This window comes from Lemur catta, chromosome 15, assembly GCF_020740605.2.
Source record: "Lemur catta isolate mLemCat1 chromosome 15, mLemCat1.pri, whole genome shotgun sequence".
In the NCBI taxonomy this organism is placed as follows: Eukaryota; Metazoa; Chordata; class Mammalia; order Primates; family Lemuridae; genus Lemur; species Lemur catta.
In genome coordinates, this window is record NC_059142.1 from 30,854,721 (window position 1) to 30,881,997 (window position 27,277).

The 27,277-nt window shown below is 35.4% G+C and overlaps 1 protein-coding gene across 1 annotated transcript in view; it reads right to left on the bottom strand.

Annotated features, from left to right (window-relative positions):
* STXBP4 (syntaxin binding protein 4) overlaps window positions 1-27,277 on the bottom strand; it is a 143,064-nt gene that overhangs the window by 29,439 nt on the left and 86,348 nt on the right. The gene's annotated exons all lie outside the window — the stretch shown is intronic.

Here is a 27,277-nt window from a genome sequence, read left to right on the forward strand (position 1 = left end):
GATCAGTGACTGTCTGGGACAAGTGGAAAAGGAAGGGACTGATCACAGAGGAGCATGTGAGATGGCTGCGAAGTGATGGAAATGTTCTAGAACATGACCATGGTAGTGTTATGCAGCTGTATATACTTGTCAAACTCACTGAGTTGTACATTTACATTTTGTTGTATATAAATTACATCTGAGTTTGAAAAAGCAGGGGAATCTCTTGAAGCAGCAGTATGAACAATCCCATTAAGAAAAATTCACCCCATTAAAAAAGCAACAGCATGAACCAGCAATCCAGTTACAAAAGGGCTACATCTTCCTTTCATCTTCACATTCTGTCAATCTCACTATGGTCTACCCACTGAGCTATTTCTTGGAACATACTATAGACTTCATCTATGCTTTTCCAGATACTGTTCCTTCTATCTAGAATGCTTGTCACTATGGAATATAGTCACTCAATAACCACTTTTGAATGATTTCAAAGACAATAGTCATGTCCCAGAATCTCCTCATTCAGCTGTCAGCAGGTCTCTGATTTAGAGATTTCTTTAGCTGGGGAGTCTATTCAGAATTTTTTTCTTTTGATGTAAAATTTGCATATGATGAAATTCACAAATCTTAAGTGTACACTCACTGAATTTTCACAAATGCCTATACCTGTGTAACCCAAACCCCTATCAAGATACAGAACATTACCATCACCCCAGAAAGATCCTTTTCTTATTGATTCCTACTCCCATCCTCCCAGAGGTACCCATTGTTCTCATTTTTTAAAAAGAATGTATTATAGCTTTTACTTTTAGAATCTCCATTTAGTTTTTAAAAATTATTTCCATTTCCCTGCTTAGATATCCTGTCATTCCATTAATTATGAGCATGTTTTTCTTTACCTTACTGTACATAGTTATAACAAACATTTTAAAGTTCTTATTCCAACATCTGGGCCTTTTTGGAGTTGGCCTCTGTTGACTTTTTTCTTTTGAGAATGAATTACATTTTCTTGTTTCTTCTCACGCTGAATAGTTTGGAATTATAATCTAGAAATTATGAATGTTATATTGTAGAAACTCTAGATTCTGCTACATTACTCTGAAGAGTGTTAACATTTTTGTTATAGCAGGAAATTTAGTTGGTGGGACTCAAGCTATAAGCTCTATTTCTTAGGCAGCAGCTTAAATCTCAGTTCAATTTTTTTCTTCCTCCTTTGGTTTGGTTGTTTGCAATATGTCCTGTACTTGCACAGTTTGGGGTCAGCCAGAGACATGAACAGAGTTTATACATAGAATTTGGGGGTCTCTGGCTCTGGCTCTCTCCTTTCTAGGATTTCCCCCCTCACTTTCCAGCAGTGAGGGAGAACTCAAACTTCATTTTCTAGTTCTACAGGCCAGAAAGACTGCAGGTTATCAGAGTTTTACTACCCCATGGGTCCTGCTAGGGTTTGGAGTAGGGTGGGGCAAGCAAAGTGTGAGGGTGCAAAATTTAAGGAGGCACTCACCCTTAAGTACAGAGTCAGTACCTGGGACTGAGTGCCTCCTTAAGAGGGAGGCACTCAGGGTGCCTTGCTTGCCTCACCCTAGTCCCAGCCCTGGGTCCTGCCATCAACCTAAGTGTAACAAACTGGAAACTTATCCAATGTTGAGTTCTTCTTCCAAGTTGTGACTAATCTCCAGAACCTGCTTGCTTTTATTCAGTCTCCAGAGGCTTCAGGTTGTTGTGTTTTGTATGTTGTCCAAGGTTTATAATAGGTTTCTGTAGGATGGTTAGTCTGTCAGGAGCTCATTCAGCCATACTGTAAGTGGAAGTCTCAGAAGCACAGAATTTTTGTGGTTGTGAGAAGGCCCCCAAAGTTATAAGCAACATATCCATATTAAAGGCAGGAAGAAAGGAAAGAGAGGTGGTCCCAGCTCCATCTGTCCTTATCCACTAAGTAAACGTTTCCTCAGAGGTTTCTAATCAGACTTTCCTTCATATCTCATTGGTCAGAACTGGGGTGTGTGGCCAATCCCAGAGGCAGGGCACCCCTGAGAAAGCAATTGCCTGACTTTAGAGTTTCTAATGTAACAGATTGGCTAAGGCAAAACACTAAGTCTGCCCTAGATGACAAAAACAAAAACAAAAAGACAACAAGAGAATAGATGAAGGTTAATTAAGATATTAAGGTTACCAGGTTTGTCGAAATGAGTATGCCTAAAACCTTGGGGATCCTAAGGTGTCAGTGCAAATGGGCATACGGTTAATAATTCATGTTGAGATATTTTCTCAAGATTGTGGCTGCTTGTAACAACATAAATAATGAGACAACTGTTTCAATCTTGCAACTCAGATCTCTTTCTGTGCTTTTAAATTATTACAGTCTTCCTTTATCTCTCATTCATCCCAATCTCTTTTAGTTTCACCAATGCCATTCAAGATTTCTCAGAGCCAAATCTGAAATGTTTCATTCTCTATAAATGCTTTCCTGATTTTAAAATAATTTCTCTCATTATTTCTCTGAGCTATTAGTACTCCTGCACCACTCACAAAATACTTAATATCTTAAACTTTGCATTATGTTAATTTGCACTATTATTTTATGACCCTATTCCCATAAATTGCTAGCTCCTTGAGGGTACTGAATTTTCTTGAGACATACTAGGTTCCAAAAAACTATTTTCTTAATTGAATTTTTAATTCATTTCTTTTCATTTGCTTAGTCAGACTCTTAGTGTCAGAAGGAAGGAAATAGAAGACTAACGTATAAAAATGGGGCCACTGCTAGCCTATGTTGATGTTGTAAAAACTAGGAAAAAAAAAGTGTCCATTATGGGTTGAAAATAGCACTCCCTGTGTGTGCAAGGACTAGAAAATAGTGCCTCCTCTGAGCTCATGCAATGCCGAGGGCATGGAGCTTGTAGGGCTAATGTTTTTTTTTTTTTTTTGGAGACAGTGTCTCACTCTGTTGCCCGGGCTAGAGTGCCGTGGCATCAGCCTAGCTCACAGCAACCTCAAACTCCTGGGCTCAAACGATCCTCCTGCCTCAGCCTCCCGAGTAGCTGGGACTACAGGCATGTGCCACCATGCCCAGCTAATTTTTTCTATAAATATTTTTAGTTGGCCAGATAATTTCTTTCTATTTTTAGTAGAGACGGGGTCTCGCTCTTGCTCAGGCTGGTCTCGAACTCCTGACCTTGAGCAATCCACCTGCCTCAGCCTCCCAGAGTGCTAGGATTACAGGCGTGAGCCACCGTGCCTGGCGTAGGGCTAATGTTTTTTCTGTGCAAATTATAAAAAGGCATGCTTTCCTCTAGGAAATGCAGTCCTGTACCAGAGCACATGCAGTTGGGTGAACAAAAGAAGGGCTGGATTTCAGTCCTCAATGTACTACCTTGACCTTTGCTTATCAAATGCTCAATGCTCTGCTGCAGCCATATAGAAAGGATTTCAGGAGTTCCATTTTCACTGAATATATCTATAAGTCTTTTATGATTTCTCCAGGTTTTGTTTATAATGAGAGGAACTCAGAATTTCACATTTTTGTATAGGTCTAATTGTCCAAGATTCTTGCTCATAATTGAGCCAAAGTTTGTCTTACTGTAGTTTCTGTCTGATCACCTGAGACTTAACTTCTGATAAGAGTAATAGATATAATAATTACGTCTTGAAGCATTGTACATGTCTCTGGCAGCAAGGTGCCTCCTAAGCAACACACAGGTAACAGAATGGCATGTAACTATTTATAGGTAGAGACCATGAACATTTTATTTGCTTGTCAGACATTTGTGTGAACATGCAAAATCCTGTATTTAAAATTCAATAAATCAAATCTACTTTAAGAATCTAATTTACAAACCCTGGGAATCTTAACCTTCATTTCTATTTTCCCTCCATTCTTCTATTATTCTCTACTTTATTCCCTACCCATTTTGTACTGGTTGATGTAGGATCACTTGCCATCCCACATTTCTCATTGACAATTAAATATGGAATTTTAATTTTAATTTAAAATATTCTTAATTATTCATACAAATCAAACGCTTGTAGATAAATTTATAGAACAACAAGAGCTGATATTTAAAAGACAGCATGTCTTCTAAGCATCTTGGGTAAGGTCTGAAATTAATTGTAAAGAGAATTTCAGAGAATTAGAAGAGGAACCCCTTTAATTTATATTTTCTACTTGAGAAGTATGATTTAGTAACCTTAACTGTGACTATGTGTTAACAATAAAAGTGAGACTATGATGTTGATTTTATTTGATGAGTAATCAAATATATTTTTAGAAGTTTTCAGTATAATTAAAGAAATAAAAATGCTAGGTATAGAAACACAATATGCATATGCTTAGAAAATTTAAAATATCCAAAGACCCATTTTCCTTGTTTGAGGTATTTAAATATAATCACAAAAGAAAAGAAATAAACTAATATTGTAAGATTCCATTTATTCAATGATAATTTGTGAATACAGTTTGATAAATAACATAGACTGAGTTAAAATTTGTCTTTGCATTGGATAAAGTAGAAGATTAACCATCAAAGTATGATATACTCATGGATACATTTTTATTTTATATATTTATATATTTCATTTTAAATAAAAAAGAACTGTATATTCATTTGCCAATATTTATTAGGCCAAAATCTTTTCTTTGTTGGTTAGACCTCTGATTAGGGTTCTGTATTATTCTTCTTATTCTAGGGTTCTTGTATTATTCAGAAACCACACTTAAAATACATCTGCTATCATTTCTAGTTTGGGTTTCTTTAAAGTGGATTGAGAATTAAGAATAGTTATGAAATAATCCAAAAGCAGAATCCTTCGACTTTTATAATTTTCCCCCAATCTTTCACAGATGACTCCCTCATATCTAAGCAATAGCATTATTAACTCACCATTATCAGATCTCTCTAATGCATTTTGACTTAGTTTTTATAAAAATAACTTTTTCTTTCCACATTCATATTTCATCAACTTAGAAATTATGTAACTAATTTACAATAACAAGCATAACTGGCATTAATATTTTTGAAAACAAATATAATATACATTTTAACTGACAGCAGCTTAAGTTCATGGTATCACTAGGAGAGGCCTCTTAGCAGCAGACATCACCTATGGGCATCTCTACAGAGAGAATCAATGAGTGGCTAATCTGCCAACTGGGTTAAAAATAGAGATTAGTTTAGACAGCTTCCACTTTTGGAGAAAATCGTTCTAACAACAATGCAGTATTAATGACTATGGAGCCTTTTCTAATTTACCGAGAAAATTAAGAACAAAAATTACTATCAGGACAATTACTTAACTATTGAAAAGCATAGGCTTTAAAATCATTCATTGTTTTCTTGGTTCCCAAAACACTACATTTGATGAATTTTCCTTCCATTCTTCTGACCACTCCTTTCTAGTGTAGTTTCTTCTTTCTTTATAGACATCTAAATGCTCCTAGTGTTGTCTTGGGTCCTCTTCTTTTCCCTACTTATACTTGCATCCCAGGTGAACTCACCACTTTGATAGCTTTAAAAACCATGTATTTGCTGAGGACTCTTAAATTTACTTCTCTGGCCCAGCCCTTTCTTCTGACTTCAGACTGGTATAAGCAACTCCCCACTAACATCTTCACTTAAATGTTTCACAGACAATTTATACTTGATTTTTTGAAAACAAAGTTGTAATTTATTTCTCAAAGGCCGATCCTCTCTGCAATCTTCCCATCTCATTAAGTGGACCTATTCTGCCCTCCTGTCATTTTTTTGAGTAGGCAGCTCTTTCCTGCTGTCTGGAATGCTCTCCTTAACTCATTAAGTGGTTGGCTCCTACTCAACTTAAATCTTACTATGCAGACAGACATTCCTAGTCCTCTCTCCCTTTCAGATCAACATGTTCACTACAGCCATGTATGTTCTCAGTTTGAAATTGTTATTTATTGGTTTTCCTGTTCATTGTTTTTCTCAACTAAACCATAAGCCCTGTGAGGATAAAGATCATGTCTGTTTCACCCATCCCTGTATATTATGAGCCTCGCAAAATGCCTGACATATAGTAGGCCCTCAAAAATGTTTGTTGAATAAATAAATAGTACTTTATTCTAAGTAAGAATGTTTTTGAGGACATTTACCACAATTTGTAATTACATAATTAAACTTTTAAAAAATGCCCAATTACTCCCTACAAAGTGTATGTTCCAGGAAGACCATGTCTAATTTATTCTCTACTCAATACTGAGTCCACACATAGGTACTCAATCAGTAACTGCAGAAGAAAGAAAGGGAGGGAAGGAGTAGAAGTGATAGAAGTGATGATATGATTGAGGTAGAGAAGAGACCCTAAAGAGAATGCTTTACAGTTATACTCTGAGACTATGGCAACAATTCAAACACAAGCTAAAAACAGTCAATCAAGCATTTTGTTTTGCCCATGTAATGTAAACATTTGTACCTTTAGAAACAACAGATCATTCAGTATTTCACTTGTAAGACAGATGTTCAAAGTTATTTTAGATACAGCTGAAACTCATTTTATTTTTTTAGTATTAGTGCAATTTGGATAGGCCTATGTTTCTTTAAGACAGATGATTCTGAAATGAGTGCTGTGCTATTTAGTCAAAGTCAGAGTGTTGAGAAACCTTGACCAAGTGATACGCGTTTAGTGAAATGACCTGGAATTGATCCAATTTCTTAACAGTAACATTATAGCATAATGATTACCTAAGACCTTTGGTCATCATCAAAATCTGAATGGGCTACAGAGAAAATTTCACAACTAGTCTTTTCTATACTAAGGGCTGAGCCAAGAGGAAAGCCTGAAATCTGTCTTATTATTTGACATTTAAGAGAATTGGACAGCTGTTTGCTTTCTAGAGCATGAATCCCCATTTTTAAAAAATGAGATTATACAGTAGATTGTAACAGTATGAAAGATTCTTTGAAAAGACAATAGATCAAAAATATTTGCTTAGTAGAATGTCAAATTAAAGAGTCACAGTTTCTGCTACTAAGAATTCCAAGATTACATCACATATAGAAATAAATTTACGTACACAAAAAAACATATTTAAAAAAAAAACTTAAGAGAGTAAATCTTCAAATATTTATCTCCCAAGAAATTTCCTTCTAGAAATATTCTTAATTATATTCAACTTATTAACTCATCTGTAGTCTAACAGCACTATATACTTGTTTTTCATTAATAAAAGATTCGATTAAAACCTTTACACAGACAGTGCCTCTACATATCTGACTCATATTTTATTATTACTGGTAGGTATGCAGAGAGCGAATACATTGGTTTTCTGCAGGAAATACTATAGAGATTTGAAATCTAGGTCACATAACAGCACTGCTACAACAGAAGAGCACAGAGGCCCAATTTTTTTTTGTCTTCCACTAAGAAAATAATGTTTAAACAAAACTTAAAAATTGCCTGCTTTGTAATTACTTTTGGTTAACTTACATGAAAATTAGCTATCATCATAATTATCCTTTTTGACCTCTTCGCAGTCTTAACATGCTACTGTTACATACAAGGAAGTTTATATTCTGTGTGTATTAAGGGTAACCACTAGACAGAAAGCTAGATAATAAAATTTGTGCTTCTGTGAAATCTTTAATCTGGAGATCTCAAAACTGTTTTGAATATCAGTTAAGTTTCTGGAGCATCATTAGGCAGTAGAGTTAAGATGGGAAACTTGGTATGTCACCTGGCAAGTCAGCAACTGAACAGAAAGAGAGCTGCCTGGCATATTCCAATAGATTTGTTTCTTGTCTTCATGGTTTTCTGAATATGATATTATGGAAGACACATAGCTGTGGATGTGATTTAAGCACTAATGGTCTTTGGAAATAACACAAACACTAACAATATATTTTGACAATAAAATATTTACTCTATATTCCCAAATGTAAACATGTTCCATAGCAATGTTTTGAGTGCATTTATCAGGTCTTTGGAATGTGGCAATATCTCCTTTGAACATTAAGAAAAATTTTATATATGTGTATGTTTCATTAAGCTTTTTAGTCCTTGAGACATAAGTAGCTCAGATATTTCAGTTGAAATATAAACAATCAAACAAGGCGTATTCTTTGGAGTTTGTGTTTACACCTATAATGGGTTACTAAGACCTAAAACCAAATTAAAACTTTTGTCAACAATTTGGAAAAGAATTGAAGGACAAGTCTTACTCTGTTTCTGTCATTTCCCACCATGGTTAAACCTAGCACATAAATCATGTCTGATTAGTCAAATTTATTCAGCTTTGAATCCTGAATTGTGAATTAAAAAAAAATTTCTAGATGCTAGAGGATGATATCTTTATATCATAACAAATGTTCCTTTTATTCAGGTCTGCTTTTCTTTGCAATTGCCTTAAACTCTAAGGTGCAGAGTCACTACTGGCAGAACTCTGCTGAGGAATTATTACTTTATTTATTTTTTATAGAGACAGGGTCTTGCTCTTGCTCAGGCTGGTCTTGAACTCCTGCCCTCGAGCGATTGTCCTACCTTGGTCTCCCAGAGTGCTAGGATTACAGGTGTCAGCCACCACGCCCAGCCCAAGGAATTATTATTTTAAACTGTGATTAGGCTAGAGATTAAAATATGCCAATAGACAGCATATGTCACAATAATTGTGTCATTGCATTTCATTAAAGAGAAAACAAACAATGGTTTCTACTCTGAAGAATAAAAAAGATGGTGTAGTTGAAAACTCTGAAAACACATTAACAAAATCTGCACCTCTATTTGGAAAGCAGTACATAATTAGTCACTGTTTTTTTTTTTTGTTTGTTTGTTTTTTTGAGACAGGGTCTTGCTCTGTCACCCCAGCTAGAGTGCAGTGGCATCATTATAGTTCACTGCAACCTTGAATTCCTGGGCTCAATCGATCCTTCTGCCTCAGCCTCCTAAGTGACTGGGACTACAAGGTTCGCACCATCACACCTGGCTAATTTTTCTATTTTTTGTAGAAAAGAGGCCTTGCTCTTTCTCAGGCTGTTCTCAAACTCCTGACCTCAAGCTATCCTTCCATTGGCCTCCTAAAGTGCTAGGATTATAGGCATGAGCCACCATGCTCAGCAATTAGTTGCCTTTTAAAAGAAAACTTCAAGATGAATTGAGGCAAGATGTTACACAAATGCAATTTTCCTCTTAGTCAACTCTGAACAAATGAAAACATGAGAAGAACTATAAAACTGATTGAATTAGAACATACAAGCTTTTTGTTCTTCAAATCTATAGAAAGCCATACTCTATATTGACATATTTTTCTTATCTTTGGATTATAAAAAAGAGCTAGATGGTTTAAAACTACATTCAATATATTGCATTTATATTTTTAAAAAGAGTCAATGTGTTTCCTAAGGAAGTCTTTGGAGGTTGATTTACTGCAAGATACTTAGAAAAACCTGCAGTGGTCTGTTTCCTTAAGTTAATGTCAATTCACCATCTACTGAAGCAATAAAACAAAAACATTTTACTGTTTATAAAAACTCTCCAACCCAAAGCATATCAATACACTTTACAAAACCTTATCAGTACATTATTAATGAAGAAAGATCTACCTTTGGATAACACCTGACATAGTATTAGGATAGGGCAAAGATATTTTCAACAAAGCATGAAGTTAACAAAGAACTTGCTCTCAAAGAAAGGATTTTATAGGTACTTCAATTATTTTTTTCTGAGTCCCAAATCAGAAGAGTAATTGCAAGGGTGCCAACAAACTTGAAATCAAGGTTGGCTCTGGGAAATATGGGAACTATGATTGTCATACTAAAAGGGCCTATTGTGTTCAATGCAGAGAAGAACCTAGGGCTTATTTTTGTTTTTAATCATGAAGCTAAGAGAGAAGTGTTCTATCTTTTATGGCCATGTTTTGTCTTGATGCTATTTGACAATTATTTTAACCAAAAGGCTAACAAGACCATTTTTCTTAATATCCCCTTTATGGAAAGATGCTTAAAATAAATGTTAAGCTTCTTATGAAATAAAAGAAGAAATTGTTTTTCCTTGGAATCTCTATTAGTTCACAGTTAGCCAGGACTTAGAAACATTTCTGTCATCATAGTTTGCAAATAGTGCACAGAGTTGTGATGTGGTACCTTAAGGGACATATTACTATTAATGGCCCATCCAGCCATTTGATTATCATTGTATGGTTAGTGGCTTTTTAGGATAATAACTCTGATACAGGCAATGAAATGCTTTAATTAGTTTATTATCCTGTTTTCTTTTAGAACAAATCCAGGCCATATTTGACTTTAATGTGAGGGCACAGTATAATGCAACTTTAAGGCCATTATAGGTAAGCGTAATGCTCAACTGGGTTCCTCAGTTTCTCACATAAGTTCAGTTCCCACAAGTAAAGCTGGCTGCCAACTAGATTATATTTGTAAACAGTATTTGCAAATCAAGAAAAATAACAAAAGTATAGAACATCAAGAGAATGACAGATAAAATAACAAAAGAGATGAGAAGACTTCCAAATGAGTTCCAGTTAAGGGGAAACAATAGAACAAATAAGATTGGAAAGGTAGAAAGAGGATGGAGTTAACTCTGTTTTGGATACTAGATATCAGAACAAACTTAAAAAAAAATTAGTTGTTCCTCCATTTTGCAGGTAAGGAAAGTGAGGTAAAGAGAAGTTAAGAAACTGGCCAAGATCATGTTCTCATGAGAGGCAGAGGTAGGATTTGAACACAGGTAATCTTGTTCTTGAGCCCATGCTTTTAGCCACTATACACTTCTCCCATTATATGAACCAAACCTAACCAAACCAACCAACCACCACCAAAAACAAACAAAAAAACCCCACAAAAGTGCTAGCCAGTTTTAAAAAGCAGAAAAAAAAAAAAAAAAGGACTAAAAGTAATTAGTCTCAGTGGTGGTGGATTATGAGCAATTTTTCCTGCTTATTCATTCTTTTCAGATCTTTTCAAAATAAAAGCAAAGTTTAACGCTTTTTTTTAATGTTAGCAGAAAATAAAATAAAAATATTGCTGGCCTAACATTTTACCTCTTATCTTAGCACTTGTCAATTTAGAAAAACTATGCATACATTTAAATAACACTTGTTGACAGCTATCAGGGCACATTTCACTAGAAAGTCACAGAAATCTGGGCATAGGCAGGAATTTGTTCAAATAAAGTAACTTCTAAAATATGTTACAGGATCAGTATAGATTCAGTTGAATTTCCTATACCTTTTTCTCTTAATTTATTTTATGTATTTAAGGTATACAACATGATGTTCTGATACGCATATACATGATGAAACGATTACTGTAAATAAGCAAATTAACATGTCAAACACCTTCCATAGTTACCTCTTTGTGTGTGTGTGTGTGTGTGTGTGTGTGGTAAGAGCAGCAAATTTTCAATATACAATACCCTATGCCTTTTTCTTTAATCCTATCTCTTTTAAACTACAGAGTTATATAACTGATATTTATAAAATGACTAAGAGGTCAGAGGTATTGAAATGCTTTAGGAATCACAGAAGAAAGATTAAACTGACATTTCAAACAGTGTTGGAGTAAGATGTATTTCTGCCCTCACCAATCTACTGAACCTTCTCTTTTTTTTTTAATTTTTAAAAAAATTTTTATTATTTCGAGATAGGGTCTAGCTCTGTCACCTGGGCTAGCATGCAGCAGTATCAGCATAGCTCACTGCAAGCTCAAACTCCTGGCCTCAACTGATTCTCCGGCCTCAGCCTCCCAAGTAGCTGGGACTACAGGTGTATGCAACCACGCCTGGCTAATTTTTCTATTTTTTATAGAGACGGCTGGTCTTGAACTCCTGCCCTCAAGCGATCCTCTCGCCTTGGCCTCCCAAAGCGCTAGGGTTAAAGGGGTCAAGGTGCTAGGGTTAAAGGGGTGAGCCACTGCACATCGCCTAACCTTCTCTTTTAAAGGTCACAAATGCTTACACTCTCAGTCAATCCTTTTCTCACTTGTTGATCCCCTGTTATCAGCATTTAGCACCTCTGACCACTCCCTCCTTGAAATTCCCTTCTCCCTGGGCTTCCTCCTGCCCCTAATAATCTGTTTTTGATATACTCCTATCACCCTGACTACTCCTATCTGGCCTGTCTTCCTCCTCTGAGCTGTCTCAAAGGACTTCTCCTTCTGTTACATTCTTTCTCTTCAACGTTAGGGCTTCAACCATCAAAACTGCATGAATAACCCCCCAAATAACACCTCCAAATCCTGACCTGTCTCCCAATTTCTCTCTAGATGTCAATCAGCATCTCAATATGTTTAATATGGGACTTATATTCCTTATCTCCCAGATCTGTCTTTCCTGCTGAGTTCTTTGATTCTACCAATCTCCAGTAATCCAGGTTCAAAAATCCAGTGTCATTTTTACTCCTTTTTCTTGTTTTTTTTTGGCAATTGTTTATTCCTATACAATCTACCTCTGAAATGTTATTCATTTAGTTATTCAATAAATACCTGACTGCTGTAATAGACTCTGAGGCTATAGTGGTGAATAAGACAAGTGAGATCTTACCTTTCTGGAGCTTACATTCTAGTGAAGACAATTTCAGGTGGCAAATAAGTCTAATTAGAACAAAGATAAGAGTAGAAGATCAAGAACGAATGGTACTGATGATGGAGCTGATCAGGAAAAGCCTCTCTCTGTACTGTTATAAGACTAAGTTTGTGGTAAGTTATTACAGTAGCAATAGGAAACTAATATACTCTCTTGCTTTTCAACTCCATAGCTACTTCACAACTCTTCTGGGGCTTACCATGTTCAGCTTGTATCATATTCATATATAAGTTTTAATTCTCTTTGTAAATGGCTAGTTCCTTGAGGACAGAGTGTATATCTGGTTCATCTTTGTACCTGCCAAAAATGCTAATCATAGTCCCTTGTATATAGCAAGAAATCAATACATATTAATGAATGACATTTTTGAAAATTTGTATATGGGGCATATTAAGCAGACAATCAGAATACTCAAATAACCTGAGTAGTCCATTCCTCAAATATTCTGAAAAAGTGAGCTTATTTTTAAAATGAATATCTTAAAAATATTTGTAAAATTAAAAATAATAACATTCTTAGGGAATACACAGTCATTGAGCATTTGTCAATTCAATTTTTTAAAATGAACGTTTCAAATCAATAGGCATATAATTTCCTAATTTATAAGTAATGACATTGTGACTTGAAATACTTTTATTTCCATTAGTTTAGGTTAAAATAATACCACAATTCTGAAATGGATAGTAAAAGCAATAGGGCATATATTTTTTGCCAATTTTCTACTTTTAGGGTATGTAAATGAAGCCAAAATTTGGGGGCATTTTGTCATCAGTACTATCCAAAAGGCAATTAGAAATGAATTAAAGAAAGTATTTCTATAGACTTCATAAACAGCTAATAATGAGGTACAATGTACCAGGCATTCATTCAGACAGAAATGAATAATGCTAAAATTTTGTTGCCACTAGGGGTCTACAAAGAAGGAAGCTAAAAATAAATTAAAAAAAAAAAAGATTAAAGCATTTCATTTTCAATTATTGTCAAGTTATGAAAGGTTTGTATTTTTATGTGATGTAAAGATAGAGACTAGAGACATAACAAATGAGTCCATTATGTCAGTACCACTTGGAATCAGACAATTAAGCTTTTGGCATTTACTAACTCTGAATGTGTCTCATACAAAACTAAACACAACTCTGTAGACAGAGAAGAAATAAAGAGAATTATGGAATAATCATAATTCATAGTAGGTTTTTAAAGTTTCTTTTATTTACAAAAAGCAATTCACTCATCTCTGCATTTTCATAGTTCCTTCATTTGTTTCCTCGTGTACAAATCAATATCATGCTTGCCTTTAATTCCCAAAAGTCTAAGAGGGAAATACACCACAGTAGGGAGGGGCAACTTTCTCTCTTATTTATGGGTGAGATAACTTAATGAAGAATTCATTCATCAATCATTGAGCGTCAACTATGTGTCAAGCACCATGATAGGTACTGGGGAAGTTAAGCTGAATGAGACACACGGTGAGGAGGTAGAGCTGTTTCTCTTGGGAAGATTCATGACAGCATTTCTAACATAACAGCAGCTGTCTACTCTGGAGGCTGGTGTCTTAATTAAACTAGTAAAAGAGGACCCTTCTAATTCCCCCAAACTTCCTTTGATTAGATAGAAAAGAATCAGAGGGGTGGGGAGGATATTTATAGCTCATGAGGAGTCTGAAGATTGACTAAAAAGCTCTAAGAATGTAATTTGTATCTCTTATTCCAGTATGAGGAAATTTATTCTAGGAAAAATTCTAGCCTTGCTATTAAAAAGGTCATTTTCCCACTGGGAAGATAGAAACAAATGGCAGTACAGTTGACCCTTGAACAATATGGGTTTGAATTGCATGGATCTACTTCTACATGGAGTTTTTTCAATAAAAGTTACACCGTGGCTGGGTGTGGTGGCTCACACATCTAATCCTAGCACTCTGGGAAGCTTAGGTAGGAGGATTGCTCATGGCAAGGAATTTGAGACCAGCTTGAGCAAGAATGAGGCCCTATCTCCACAAAAAATAGAAAAATTAGCTAGGCTTGGAGGGCATGTGCCTGTAATCCCAGCTACTTGGGAGGCTGAGGCAGGAGGATCTCCTGAGCCCAGGAGTTTGGGGTTAGAGTGAGCTACGATGACACCACTGCACTCTAGCCGGGGTGGGGCTTGGGGGGTGGCGACAGAGGGAGACATCTCAAAAGAAAAAAAGAGTGACTAATTATGTACTGCTTTTCAAACAGAAGTGTAGAAGTGAGTTTTTAACTACACCTCTTTTTTTATCCTTCAAAGTAGAAACCATTGTTTGTTGCACTCTAGCTGTGTCTTTTTTTTTTTTTTTGACCCTGTCTCAAAAAAAAAAACAAAAGTTACACAGAGTGTGCCCACCTCCCCTGCCTCCCCTTCCGCCTCCTCTACCTCTTCAGCCTCTGGCACTGGAGACAGCAAGACCAAGCCCTTCTTCCTCCTTCTCCCCAGTCTACTCAATGTGAAAACAAGGGGGATGACAACCATTTATGATGATCCATTTCCACCTAATGAATAGTAAATATATTTTCTCTTTGTTATGATTTTCTTAATAACATTTTCTTTTCTCTAGCTTATTTTATTGTAAGAATACAGTATTATATAATACACAATATATAAATCACATGTTAATTGAATGTTTATGTTATTGGTAAGGCTTCCAGTCAATAATAGGCTATCAGTTTTTTGGGAGGCAAAAGTTATACACGGATTTTCAACTGACTAGGGAGTTGGTACCACCAACCCCCATGTTGTTTAAGGGTCAACTGCAGTTTGGTATTAATTTTCTATTGCAGTGTAACAAACTTCCACACATGTAGCAGCTTAAAACAATACATACATTATCTCTTAGTTTCTGTGGATAGGAGTCTGGGCATGGCTTAATTGAGTCCTCTGCTTAGGATCTCACAAGGATTCAATCAATGTATTGAGCATGGCTGTGGTCTCATCTGATGCTTGACTGGGGAAAGACTGAAGGCTTCAGCCAGAATCTGTGCTCAGCTCCTTGCCAAGTGGAACTCCCAATACAGCAGTTCACTCCTTTGAGCCAGCAAGGAGTGAGAGACTCTAGTAAAATGGGCGCTAAAATCTTGTGCAACGTAATCATGCACACCCCATCACCTTTGCTGCTATAATAAAGGAGACAGACAACAAACAAGTAAACAAAAGATAGTGTAAAGTGCCATGAAGAGAATAAAATAGTGGAGTAAAATGGAGTATCTGGAGGTGGAGAGAAGGCCAATATTAGGTGATTAGGAAAGGCTTTTCTGAAAGAAGGCAATTAGGCTGAGGACTTAATGACTCAATCAATGGGACCCCGCAATCCAAATGATCCTCTTTGGTTTTCTCAGACACATCAGCCATGCACCTGCCTCAGGGCCTTTCCACTTGCTGTTCTGTCTGGAACACTCTTCCTCTAGGTATCTGTGTGGCTTACCCCTACCTCACATGGAGAAACGCATGTGAAAGCCTCCTTTATGGGTTTGCAAATAACTGGTGGCTACTTGGACCTGATCCCTGGGCAATTTTAGTATTTCTATCTTTTATGCAAGTTCAGCAAGGCCTCCTTCTCCATACACAAGACTATATGAAATATCTTCAGAGGGCCCTTGAAGCTGCTAGTTAGACATAAACTTCTTTATTATTTCAATCTTTATAACCATTAAATAAATTCAAATTGAAGGCAGATTTCCTATCCAAATTGTACTGCTGCTTAAAAGACTGAGCTGTTACTTTGCAACTGTTTTCAGGGGTTTTACTACATGCTTTCTCACATGTTCTCAGAGGAGTAATTTAATATGATAGATCATATAAATCCATATTAGTAGAAATCTTTAATTGTCTTCTAAGGTTTCTAGTTCTCAAAAAAAAAAAAAAGGAGGGAGGTGCAGTGGAGAGGGAGAGAATAGTTTAAGAATATAAAGACAACATTATCTTTTTACACGATGACAATGAATGATGAAAATTATAATGATGATGATACTAACAATGATAGGAATTCCTACCAGATGAGAGCCACTTTATTTGTAATCAGCTAACTACTTCAGATATATTATCTTTAATCCTCACAATGATCCTATGAGTTGGTGGTATCTCCATCTTCATAGATGATGAAGATGAGACTCAGGGAGCTTACATAACCCCAAAAGCACAAAACCATTATGTGGTAGAGCTGGAATATGAACCCTGTAGTACATGGTCTTTTCACTGTCCTATTCTGCCTCTCTACAAATAAAAATGAATCTACTTTTTTCATAAAGATATAATTTAGGGTACAAACAAAAAATATTTATATAAAAACAAAAGGCAATTTTACAAATGTTACTTCATTTTATCCTGCAATGCTTATAGACAAATATGTCATTTTTCCATTTTATAAATGGAGCAAAAGTGAAGTTGAGTAATTTAGCCAAAGTTCTATAAGATCTTGTCCAAGAAGCCAGTTTTCTCACTTTCAGTGTTCTCCCTATTCTACTTTGACTTTAACTTTCATCAGCATTTGGGGGTTATTATAAAAGAAGCAAGAAACACCAATAGCATTGTGCAGCCTCAAGAACTAATCACTTTTAATCTAATCAATAGCATTAGTTGGATAAGTTCATAAGGTCACAAATTTTCCCAAAACATTACTAAAGATTCAGTTCTTGATTCCACATCCTCAGTTTTAAAATCTTTACCTAAGAACATTTATCATTCCCTCATTATGTATTGTTATATCATTGAGAGATTTCATGATGCTTAAAAATTCTTTTAAAATATGCTTTAAATTTAAGAAATAACAAATGCTCACTCTAAAAAAAATTAAGCAATATGGAAGTTTTTAATAAAAACCCAGATAACCTCCCAAACTTGCCTCCTGAGGAGACTAATTTTTATCAATGAGTAGATATCTTATATCTAAAGCTCCTTGAGCCAATGCAATCTACTGCTTTATCCTGAATACTTGTAAGTTATGAAAATTAGGTAAGATGAAGTATATTTTGTTTAATGATTCTAATTAAAAATGAACTCTAAAACACAGTATTTACAGAGTGCTTTATATTTTCTAAAGAACTTTCATACTAAGTCACTTAATCCTTGTGACAACCTTATAAAGACTGTACTCCCACAGTATCCCTTTAGAGACAGGAAGCTAATACTCAGAGAGGTCATCATATTTTACCAAATCTAAGGTGACAAATCTAAGACACCATGCTATTTTACATACTTCAAAAGAGAAAAAAATAATTGCCAATTCAATTGTGACATAATATCTTAACTTTACTCCATGAGATTCACAGGATTTATCAAGAACTATGGACTTAGAAGACCAGAGTGAGAATTCTGGCATTATCCTTTCTAAGCTTGTAACTTAAGTAAATCATTAAGTTCTCTGAGTCTTGATTTTTTAATATATTTTAAGTTAGAAATAATAATGTCTATCTCACAGGGTTGCTGTGAGGACGTATTAATGTAAAATGAACTTTTAAATTGTAAAACTGATAAAATTTAAAAACCTTCTATATATACAACATTATTTTTAAAGACATTACCTATAATAGTAATATAAATATTCTGTTGTTGAAGGCAGAGATTGAACTTATGAATTGAAATTGAACTATTTTATCAAATTAAGTAATTATGAAAGCTGTTATTGCACAGATTTTAATACTGCTGCCTTTTCTGAGATGAGTTGTTAATACTTTGTCCTCATGTGAACTCTGGAAAATACCTATTCCACTAACCCAAAAGAATGCATTCAGTTTGGATGAGGATATTTTGAGGACTTGAGGGAAAATACTTCTTTCTGGCATCATTTACTGCCATGAAATTGTCTAGTTATAGGACTGAAACATGAACTATACTTTAGGCATTTTATCATTACAGTCAGTTCTAATTGCAAAAGGAATTGGAATTTCATCTTTTGGAAGAGTAATATTCACTATACTTTCTGCAAGCTTAGAAGCAGTCCTCGCATTTTTTTTGCCTTAGTGTTTGAAACCATTTTATGTGATAGTCTGTTTACCATGTTAGTACTAAGGTATATAGATTTTACTTGATTAAATCTTAGATATTGCACATCCTGCAATACTCTTGACAATTACTATATTCTTGCCTTGTAAAAGAAATTAAATCTTGCTTGTCTAGCCATGCCTTCATTCCTTAAGGCTACTGGTAGTACATGTGATTAAAGTATATATCTGAAATACTTTCTTGGAAATGATCTTCTATGAAAACTCATAACATATGGTAGCTTTGGGATTGATTCACACTAGATATTTGTCTGCATATATTAAACACTAGAAATGTGGTCATTTCCTGATTTTTAAATTGAAAAGCTATATAGGTTTGCTTCCTATGTACCAATAGAGGTTAGTAGATAGTTGCTATAGGTCTGTTAGTATTCAATAATTTCAATACTTCAATTTCTTAGGAATTTGTGTAATGAAAAGTGAATCTCCAGTAGTTGATTAATGCACAGAAGGAACAATAGGGAAACATGGGGTAATCTAAGATCCAAGACGACAACAGATAATTGCTCTGTGCAACTGGACTTTTGTTTACTCACTGACCCAATATGCACATGAATATCAAAGTTTAAACATTAATACTAAATTTCAGGTGTTCCAAAAAGTTATACACATGGACACATTACTAATCTTTTTTTAAAAAAATAAATATTTGTTCTTTGTTTCTCCAAACCTAGCCTAAGTTACCACCATCTCCCACCTCAATCACTGCAATAGCCAGCTGGTCTTGCTGCTTTCTTCACTCTCACTACTCTTACAGTCCAGTTTCATGTAACTGCCTGAATGATCTTTCAATATGTAGATCATATTATGTTACTCCTGCTTAAAACCACCAATGGCTTTCTATGATACTTAAACGAAAATGCAAACTCCTTGGTAAGGTGTTCAAAGCCTTATGTGGTCTGGCTTCTTCCTACATCTCTATCCTTATCTCATGCTACTCTCCTGCTTGCTTATACGTGTCAGATATACAGGGTTTTTTTTTTTTCTGTCCTTCAAATACATCAAGTCTGCTCCTAGTTCATGGTTTTTGTAGTGGGCCTGAAAAGCTCTTCCCATAGATTTTTTCCTGCCTTAGTCCAGGCTCCGATGTCACCTTTCCCAAGAGGACTTCTTTGTCCATCAATCTAATGGAGCATCCCCACTTATGCACCTCTCTTAATACCTCGTTTGGTTTTATTATCTCCATAACACTCATAAACTGCCTGGAATTATGTTATTTACTTATTTGCTAACTTGTTTGCCTTTCTCTGTCTACTATAATTTACCTAAGAGCTTCATAGCAAGGACTTTATTTATGTTGTTATCCCAGGGTCTGGCCCATTGTAGATACTCAATAAATAGTTCTTGAAGGAGCAAAGTAATGAATATAAATGATTACCTTTATAACATAAGTGATATGTTTTCTCTTCCTTTTTTTTCTTCTGAAAATAAAACTGTACCAGGAAAGAAATTACTTTTTTTGAATCTAACAATACTTTGCCCATTTAAAACAATGTTAAGTCACCCAAGATTAAATCTGATATATTTTCTTAATGGAAACTTACAGCAGTGACCTACTTTCAATTTGCAACAATACAAGAGAATATGTGAGTTTACCGTTTCCTTGAATGGTAAGATACCACGATTATTTATTGTGGTTATTATCTGGCTTTAAATAATCAAGTATTTAGAGAACAGGTCTGCCTTACAAAAAAACAGGTGAAATTGTCTCTCATATGACACAGAATCACATAATAAGCTATTCTCTAATGCTTGAAATATCATCCCAATTCTAGGAGAAGAAAGAAATACAAATAGCATGATTACTTTGTGTGGAGGCAAATATTATAATGCCTATTATAAGTAGTATAGATGACTTTCATTAAAGAAACATGGTTTCTCCTTTGATAAATTCATGCTAGTTAATAAAAATACACTCTGGGAGAAATACAGAAAGCAATAATGAGTGGTTGAGGCCTGCAATAAGTAGAATGAGAAGATGCTATATCAAGGCTGAATTTTAGGTCTAAAAGAAGGAAAGGATTTGAAAGATAAATCATGAAGGCCTTTAAAATGTTGCAGTTCTGCTTTTCTCCTTTTTCTCATCTGCTTAAATAACTTCTAATTAGCTTCAGAATGTAAATACAAAAGGCAGCTATTACTGACATTCTACTTTTAAAAGTTAAAAAATTGCTGATTTGAGATAGGAACACCTGAAATTGATGCAGGAGACTTGCACAGACAAATATGTGAAGTTAGATGGTCATTGGTTGGTAGGGGAAATGTTGTCCTTATTTTTGATTGGTTGAATAAAAATGACATAATTATTCAACTAATTTGTAACAGTTGAACAACCATATTACAGGTTGAGTATCCCTTATCTGAAATGCTTGGGACCAGAACTATTTTGGATTTTCTTGGATTTTGGAATATTTGCATATACATAATGAGTTATCTTAGGAATGGGACCCAAGACTAAATACAAAATTCAGTTATGTTTCATATACACCTTACACACATAGCCTAAAGGTAATTTTATACAAGATTTTTAATAACTTTGTGCATGAAACAAAGCTGATGTACACTGAACCAACAGAAAGCAAAGGTATCATTATCTCAGCCACCCATGTGGACAATCTGCTGTTGTTTGGCATCACCATTATGCTTGCTCAGAAAAGCTATCTCAAAGCTGAAGCAGGCTGGGAAGGTCTTTTTTCCCTTGGGGACGCTGAATAAACTGTGTGCTGTGTGCCTGTGTTTTGACTGTGACCCATCCCATGAGGTCAGATATGGAATTTTCCACTTGTGGTGTTGTGTCAGTACTCAAAAAGTTTTGGATTTTGGAGCATTTCAAATTTTGGATTTTGGATTAGGGATGCTCAATCTGTATAAGAAATGCAGTAATAAAAATACTTACATGTACATACTTATGCATAGCCCTCATCATTTTCTTTACAAACATACTAATAGGTGGGATTATTGAGTTAAAATATATGACCACTAAAATTATTTTAACTTTTAGAAAAAACCTGCCAAATGGACATTTTTAAAGCTCTTGATATATACTACAAAACTGATTCCCAAGGATGTTGTGCCAAGTTATATTCCCACCTGTAGTGGATGAGAATGTTTACTTTCAACTTTAATTAGTGGCAGATGGCTCCTAAATTGGAGAGTTTTTTTAAATGTCTAATATATGAGTAATTTAAGAAAAGAAAGTATATTCTCTACAGGAGGATTCCTGCCCCTTGCTTCCTTTGCTTAGGTATCATTTAGGCCCCGTGGGTGTAGAAAGCTCAGCTCCAGCTCAATTCTGTGAATCTCTGAAGCTTAAGATCCTACTTATGACAGTTTTATACTCTTTTTGGTGCAAGGAAACATTCGCTTCTTGTTTTTTATCTTTTAAAAACCACAATTTTAAATGTCATTTCCAAACGTAGGAGAAGAATAGGAAGGTTTTAGCATGAGATCACTCTACCATCTTGATCCTGAAGTCCATTTCTAATCTTGACAGCTATATTTTTCTGGCTTTAATACTGTGGACCTTTTCATTATCATGTATTTACATATACAAATATATACATATATTTGTATGTATATGTATATATTTCTTTATAAGAGCTTGAATGAGATGTGTGTTTATATATGTTATATGTGTTACACATTGTTATTTATAAAAGCTTGAAAGCAGAGCTCTCTCTACTCAGAATTGGTTTTTGACCTTTGAAAGAATGTGTGGGGCCCTCAGTTGCCCTAACATTTGGCTAAGTTGTTGCTGGAGTTACTCTCTCGAACCTCAGGCTGGGGCTAGCTAACGTGCACTTGCATTGAAAGTATAAGGACGACACAGCAGACTGAGGGGAGGGAGAAGCATGCTAGGCCCAGAGGTCTGTGCAGAGTGATGTGGCATTTGGTGCAGAAGCTGCTGTGCCAGCTCATTTTACACTTTAAGTGCCCTGTATGCCCCAGTGCCTGTCAGATCTAAAGTGTGTCTATGCTCCCTGAAGGATCAGGCCCCAGTTGGCCTTCTGCATGACACGGAATCTGTGTGAACCCTGAGGATTTCAACAAATGCCACTGACTTACCAAGATAAAAAAGAGTGAAAAGAGTCTATCTACCTCCCAGCTTGTCTTTGACTTTGTTCATTACCCCTTCAAATGAGAACACTGTAAGGGTACCCTCCTACCAGGGTTCTCACCAGCCAGTTATTCCCATAATTGCTACGTTGTTTAGCAGGGGGAGAAACACACTGTTTTCTATGTGGTCCTCCCTGCCCTACACTGAAAAGTTTTTAGGATTCTCCTGTAACTGCTAATGCTTTTGAAGATTTTTGCCCTATTTTTATGGTCTATTTATCATTTCCATGGGAAATATGGAAGGTTGTTAGATGCCTGTGCTTGTGCTGCCAACTTATCAGGAAGTCAATAAGTTCTCTTTTTATTAAAGACCTCCTAAGAGACATATGGCCAGATTTTTAATATGCACTTTTTTTTAATATGTACTTTTTTTCAGATAGAACTTCCTCTTTCTGCTTTTGTTACAGAATTATTTTATCAATCTATGTCAGTCAAATAAAGATTACAGTTCTGAACAAGCAGTTATTTCACATAGAGATTACACAAAGGCATTACAATATTATCGACCATGCAAATATGATGATCGATAGAAGGATCTCTGGGGGTTCCGATACTGATTAAAAATGCCTATTATGTTTAAGGAATATTTCACTGGAAGTAATACACAGAACAGACCAAATTTTCCTCCCAGTTAGCAATAAACAACTGAAAGATTAAGATGCTGATTCAGACATTTATTTAGCCACAGTTTCCTGTGATGATTACATTCTAACTCAAAATTAATAACACTGAATGTTATATATTATGAAAAGCTCTCATCTACCATATTTTCTAATGTACCCAAGTTGAAAGAAGGTTTAGACAATAGTAATTTAATACCTACTATACAGAGAAAGTAAATGTAAATTAGTTACTGTAAATAACAATAATGTGGCATAAGCAATAGCCACAAAGGTGGCAGCAGCAGTAACATCCAGGTATGGAACATCATATACTACCAGGGGCTCTGTTAGGAGCTTTACATGTATTTCATTTAATCCTCCAATCCTGCCACTTTGATATTATCATCTCTACTTTTTTTTTTATGTTACATCTAACAAAAGGTAATTTATTATTATTATTTTTTTTTTTTATTTCAGCATATTATGAGGGTATAAAAGTTTAGGTTATGTATATTTCCCTTGCCCTCCCCCATCCCCTGAGTCAGAGCTTCAAGCGTGTCCATTCCCCAGATGGTGCGCATCATACTCATTATGTATGTATACACCCATCCCCTCCCCCCTTCACATCTGCCGGACCCCGATTAATGTTATTCCTAAATGTGCTCTTAGGTGTATCATCTCTACTTTTTATATAAGAAAACAGACCCAGAGGTTAAGTCTGCCCAATGAAGTTGGATGAACAATTGGGGCACTCTCTGAAGCACCTCTAGGAAACATCAGAGAGTCTGTGGAGCAGTGATCACATGGATTCACACTGCTGCTTGACTCCAGGCTGCCTCTAAGACTCACATACTTCTCCACTGCTGGAGGTATTCTGATGAGGGCAGATGGCCATGTCTGCAATGCTGTAGAGAGCATTTGTGTTCCTCGTGATTCCACATGAGGAGTTCCTAGGTTGGAGTTCGTAAATACTCTGAAAATGGATGCACAGTGTGTATAATCTCAGATTTCTGGGAAGAGGGTTTTCATCAGATTTCAACAAAGTCCACCATGCAGAGAAGGTTCAGAATTGTCTTCTAGATATTCCTTAGAGCCTGGTTTTAAGCTATAAGATCCAAGAAATCTTATCTTTGAGATTTCTGAGGAAATCCCACAGTGTAACATGTATACTTACATTTCAAAGAAAGTTGAGGCACTTACCCAAGAGAAAATTTAAAATTGCAATTTGAAATAACTAGATAGCCAAGGCAAAGGAAACAAGGTGGGGACTGTGGCTGAATTATGTGTCTCATGGTGGTAATTTTCTGTTTCCCATTACGTATGTAGAAAAAGCTACTGCTTCAAGAGACAGAAAAATGAGCTGAGTTTATCTGAATTATCAAACTCAAAAAGATATGTCATATAAAGTTATAAAAAGTACCAGCAAAATATGCCAACATTAGCAATTATATTTCTAAATAAAGGGAAGACACAGAAACTAGTTTTAAACAGCAAATCATGTATAATTCTACAATGGGTAAAAAGTGCAGCTGGAATTTTTCACTTTTCTTCCAAAGAAGTTCTGCTGAATTTCAAATATTTTCTTTGAATAATCATGTTTGACAGACATAAAGGTTAATGTTAGCAAGATAATTAAAATTAATGATGGCAATGTCCACTGGGCTATGTCTATGCAGGTGTTTCCCTCCACTGTTCCCACACCAACATAAAAATATCTGACATATAAAATTCTGAGCTTACATATAATATACTGGGAGTGATTATTTTCATCCTTTCTAAAACCCACAGAATTTCTTCATGTAACAAGTTCTTATGGGTTTTTGATAAATAATTTGATTTTCACAAATGTACTAGGTTATATAAAATTTTAAATACATACTTATTGCATAAACTGAGTAGATACTACTAGAGGCATTGTTTTCAATCCTCCATAACATAGCTGTAAAGTCAAAAGTTACCCAAAAGGATCTTCGAATGTTACCCTATACCAAGCCAAGCCATTTACTACACAGAACTGTACTCAAAACTTACTATTTGATACTTAATTAACATAGAATTTTACATTCATCCATCTATCTATCTATCTATCCATCTATCTTTATACATATGGTCCTTAAAAGTGGCAAACTGGAGGGATAGTGGAATGTTAGAGGCCAGCACAAAGACAACCAGCAGATAGGGTGACATTAAGGGACGAGACAGAAAAACAAACAAAACCTGCCATACTACTCTACTAACATGCCATATATTAATGGATACTTGTAATATGATATTGAGCATCTCCATTAAATTAACTTACATTTAACATATACTAATGTGGCAAATTGTATTCTCCAAAGATGGCCACAATAATGACTTCTGATTATGTATTCTTCTACAAAGCGACCTTGCCACTTTCCTATCCATGGGTGTAGCTTAAGTCCCTTCTCCTTGAATATGCATTGATGAATAGAAAGAATATGGCAGAAGTGAGGCCGTGTGACTTCTGAGGCTGGGTCATAGAAGGTAATATAGTTCCTGTCTTGCTCACTGGAACACATGCTGGAGCCTTGAGCCACCATGTGAGAAGTTTACCTTCACGCTGCCATGCTAGAGAGGCCACATATAGGTAGGGGTTTCAGTTGATATCCCAAGCTGAGCTCCCATCTTAGATGTCCAGCCCCAGTACCAGACGATTGTAACCCCAGCAGATGTCTGACTACAACCACAGGAGAGTCCCCTAACAAGAAATGAGACCAGTAAACCAACAGGACCATGAGAGATGATACTAAATTGTTGTTTTAAACCATTGAGTTTTGGATTGATTTGTTATGCAACAATGACAAATAGAACAGCTAATTAAAAAGTTAGTGTTATGTATATCGATTAGCCACAACTCAAAACATACTCCTGAGTATGTCCTTTGTGCTAGGACATGTGGTAGGGCTGGATGGCTTGTAAAAATTTTATTATTTAATCTTTACAACAACTTTTTTGAGTAGGTATTATTTTCACTTAATAGAAAAGGGAATTTAAAATTACTTTTTAAAAGTTCTCTTCAATAAATATTTTTCTTTCACGGCAGCTACTTCTTGAATTACGCAAGGTTTTAATGATTACTTTTAAGGATAATATTTCTGGTTTATTTGAAAAACTATATAGTTATCTTAAGAACATTACATTATCTTTGTTTAATTACAGTCTATTTATTAATTTTTGTCTGGCATCTCCCTGTTATGCAGTTCTTCCCACCCCTGGACCATTATTAGGTGATTCTTGGTTATTTGTTCATATTACATTAATATGACGTAGATCCTTGTTTATATAATATATAACATTATATATTATATTATATATTATATAAACAAGGATCAACCTCAGAGGTTCTCAGTAAGTGTGGTATCACACCCAAGGGGCATTTTTGGAAATTTGAGAGACACTATCTATTGTCATAGTGTTTGGGGGTATTTTTGGTATTTAGTGTGAGGGTACCAGGAATGCTAAACATCCTATCATTATGGGATGCTTTGGACAGTCCTGTGAAACAAAGCATTGTCCTATGTCCTGCAGGATTTTCAAATGTCCTACTAGACATCCATATTATAATAGTAAGAAAACCTTGTTTTTAATTACTTGAGTCTGGAACATAAAAGTATGTTAGAAATAGTTACAAAAAGGGAGTTGAAATTCATGAGAGGCAAAAGTGCCTGGAAGATAGGAAGAAGGAAAGATGGAAATGTTTGATCATTTAAGTTTTCCCCAGGGATCTGTCTGTTGGGATGTTGGAAGTTACTGAGAGCATCACTCTGCTTCCCTTTCTAGCTCAGTGCTGACTCTATAGGTATCTGGTGACAGATCATGAAGTTTCTTTGGAGAGGTATTCTCTTGGCCCTAGCCTAGGAATAAATGCCTGAGCCAGCAGCTCTGAAGAGTAGGGAACTGGTTCAGTTATTACATAGGTCTTTAATTAATTACCCGGCTGAGTGCCCCAGGGTCTGTTCCTAGTCTTCCCTGTCTCTGATCCTAGGTTTTTTTTCCATGGTTCTA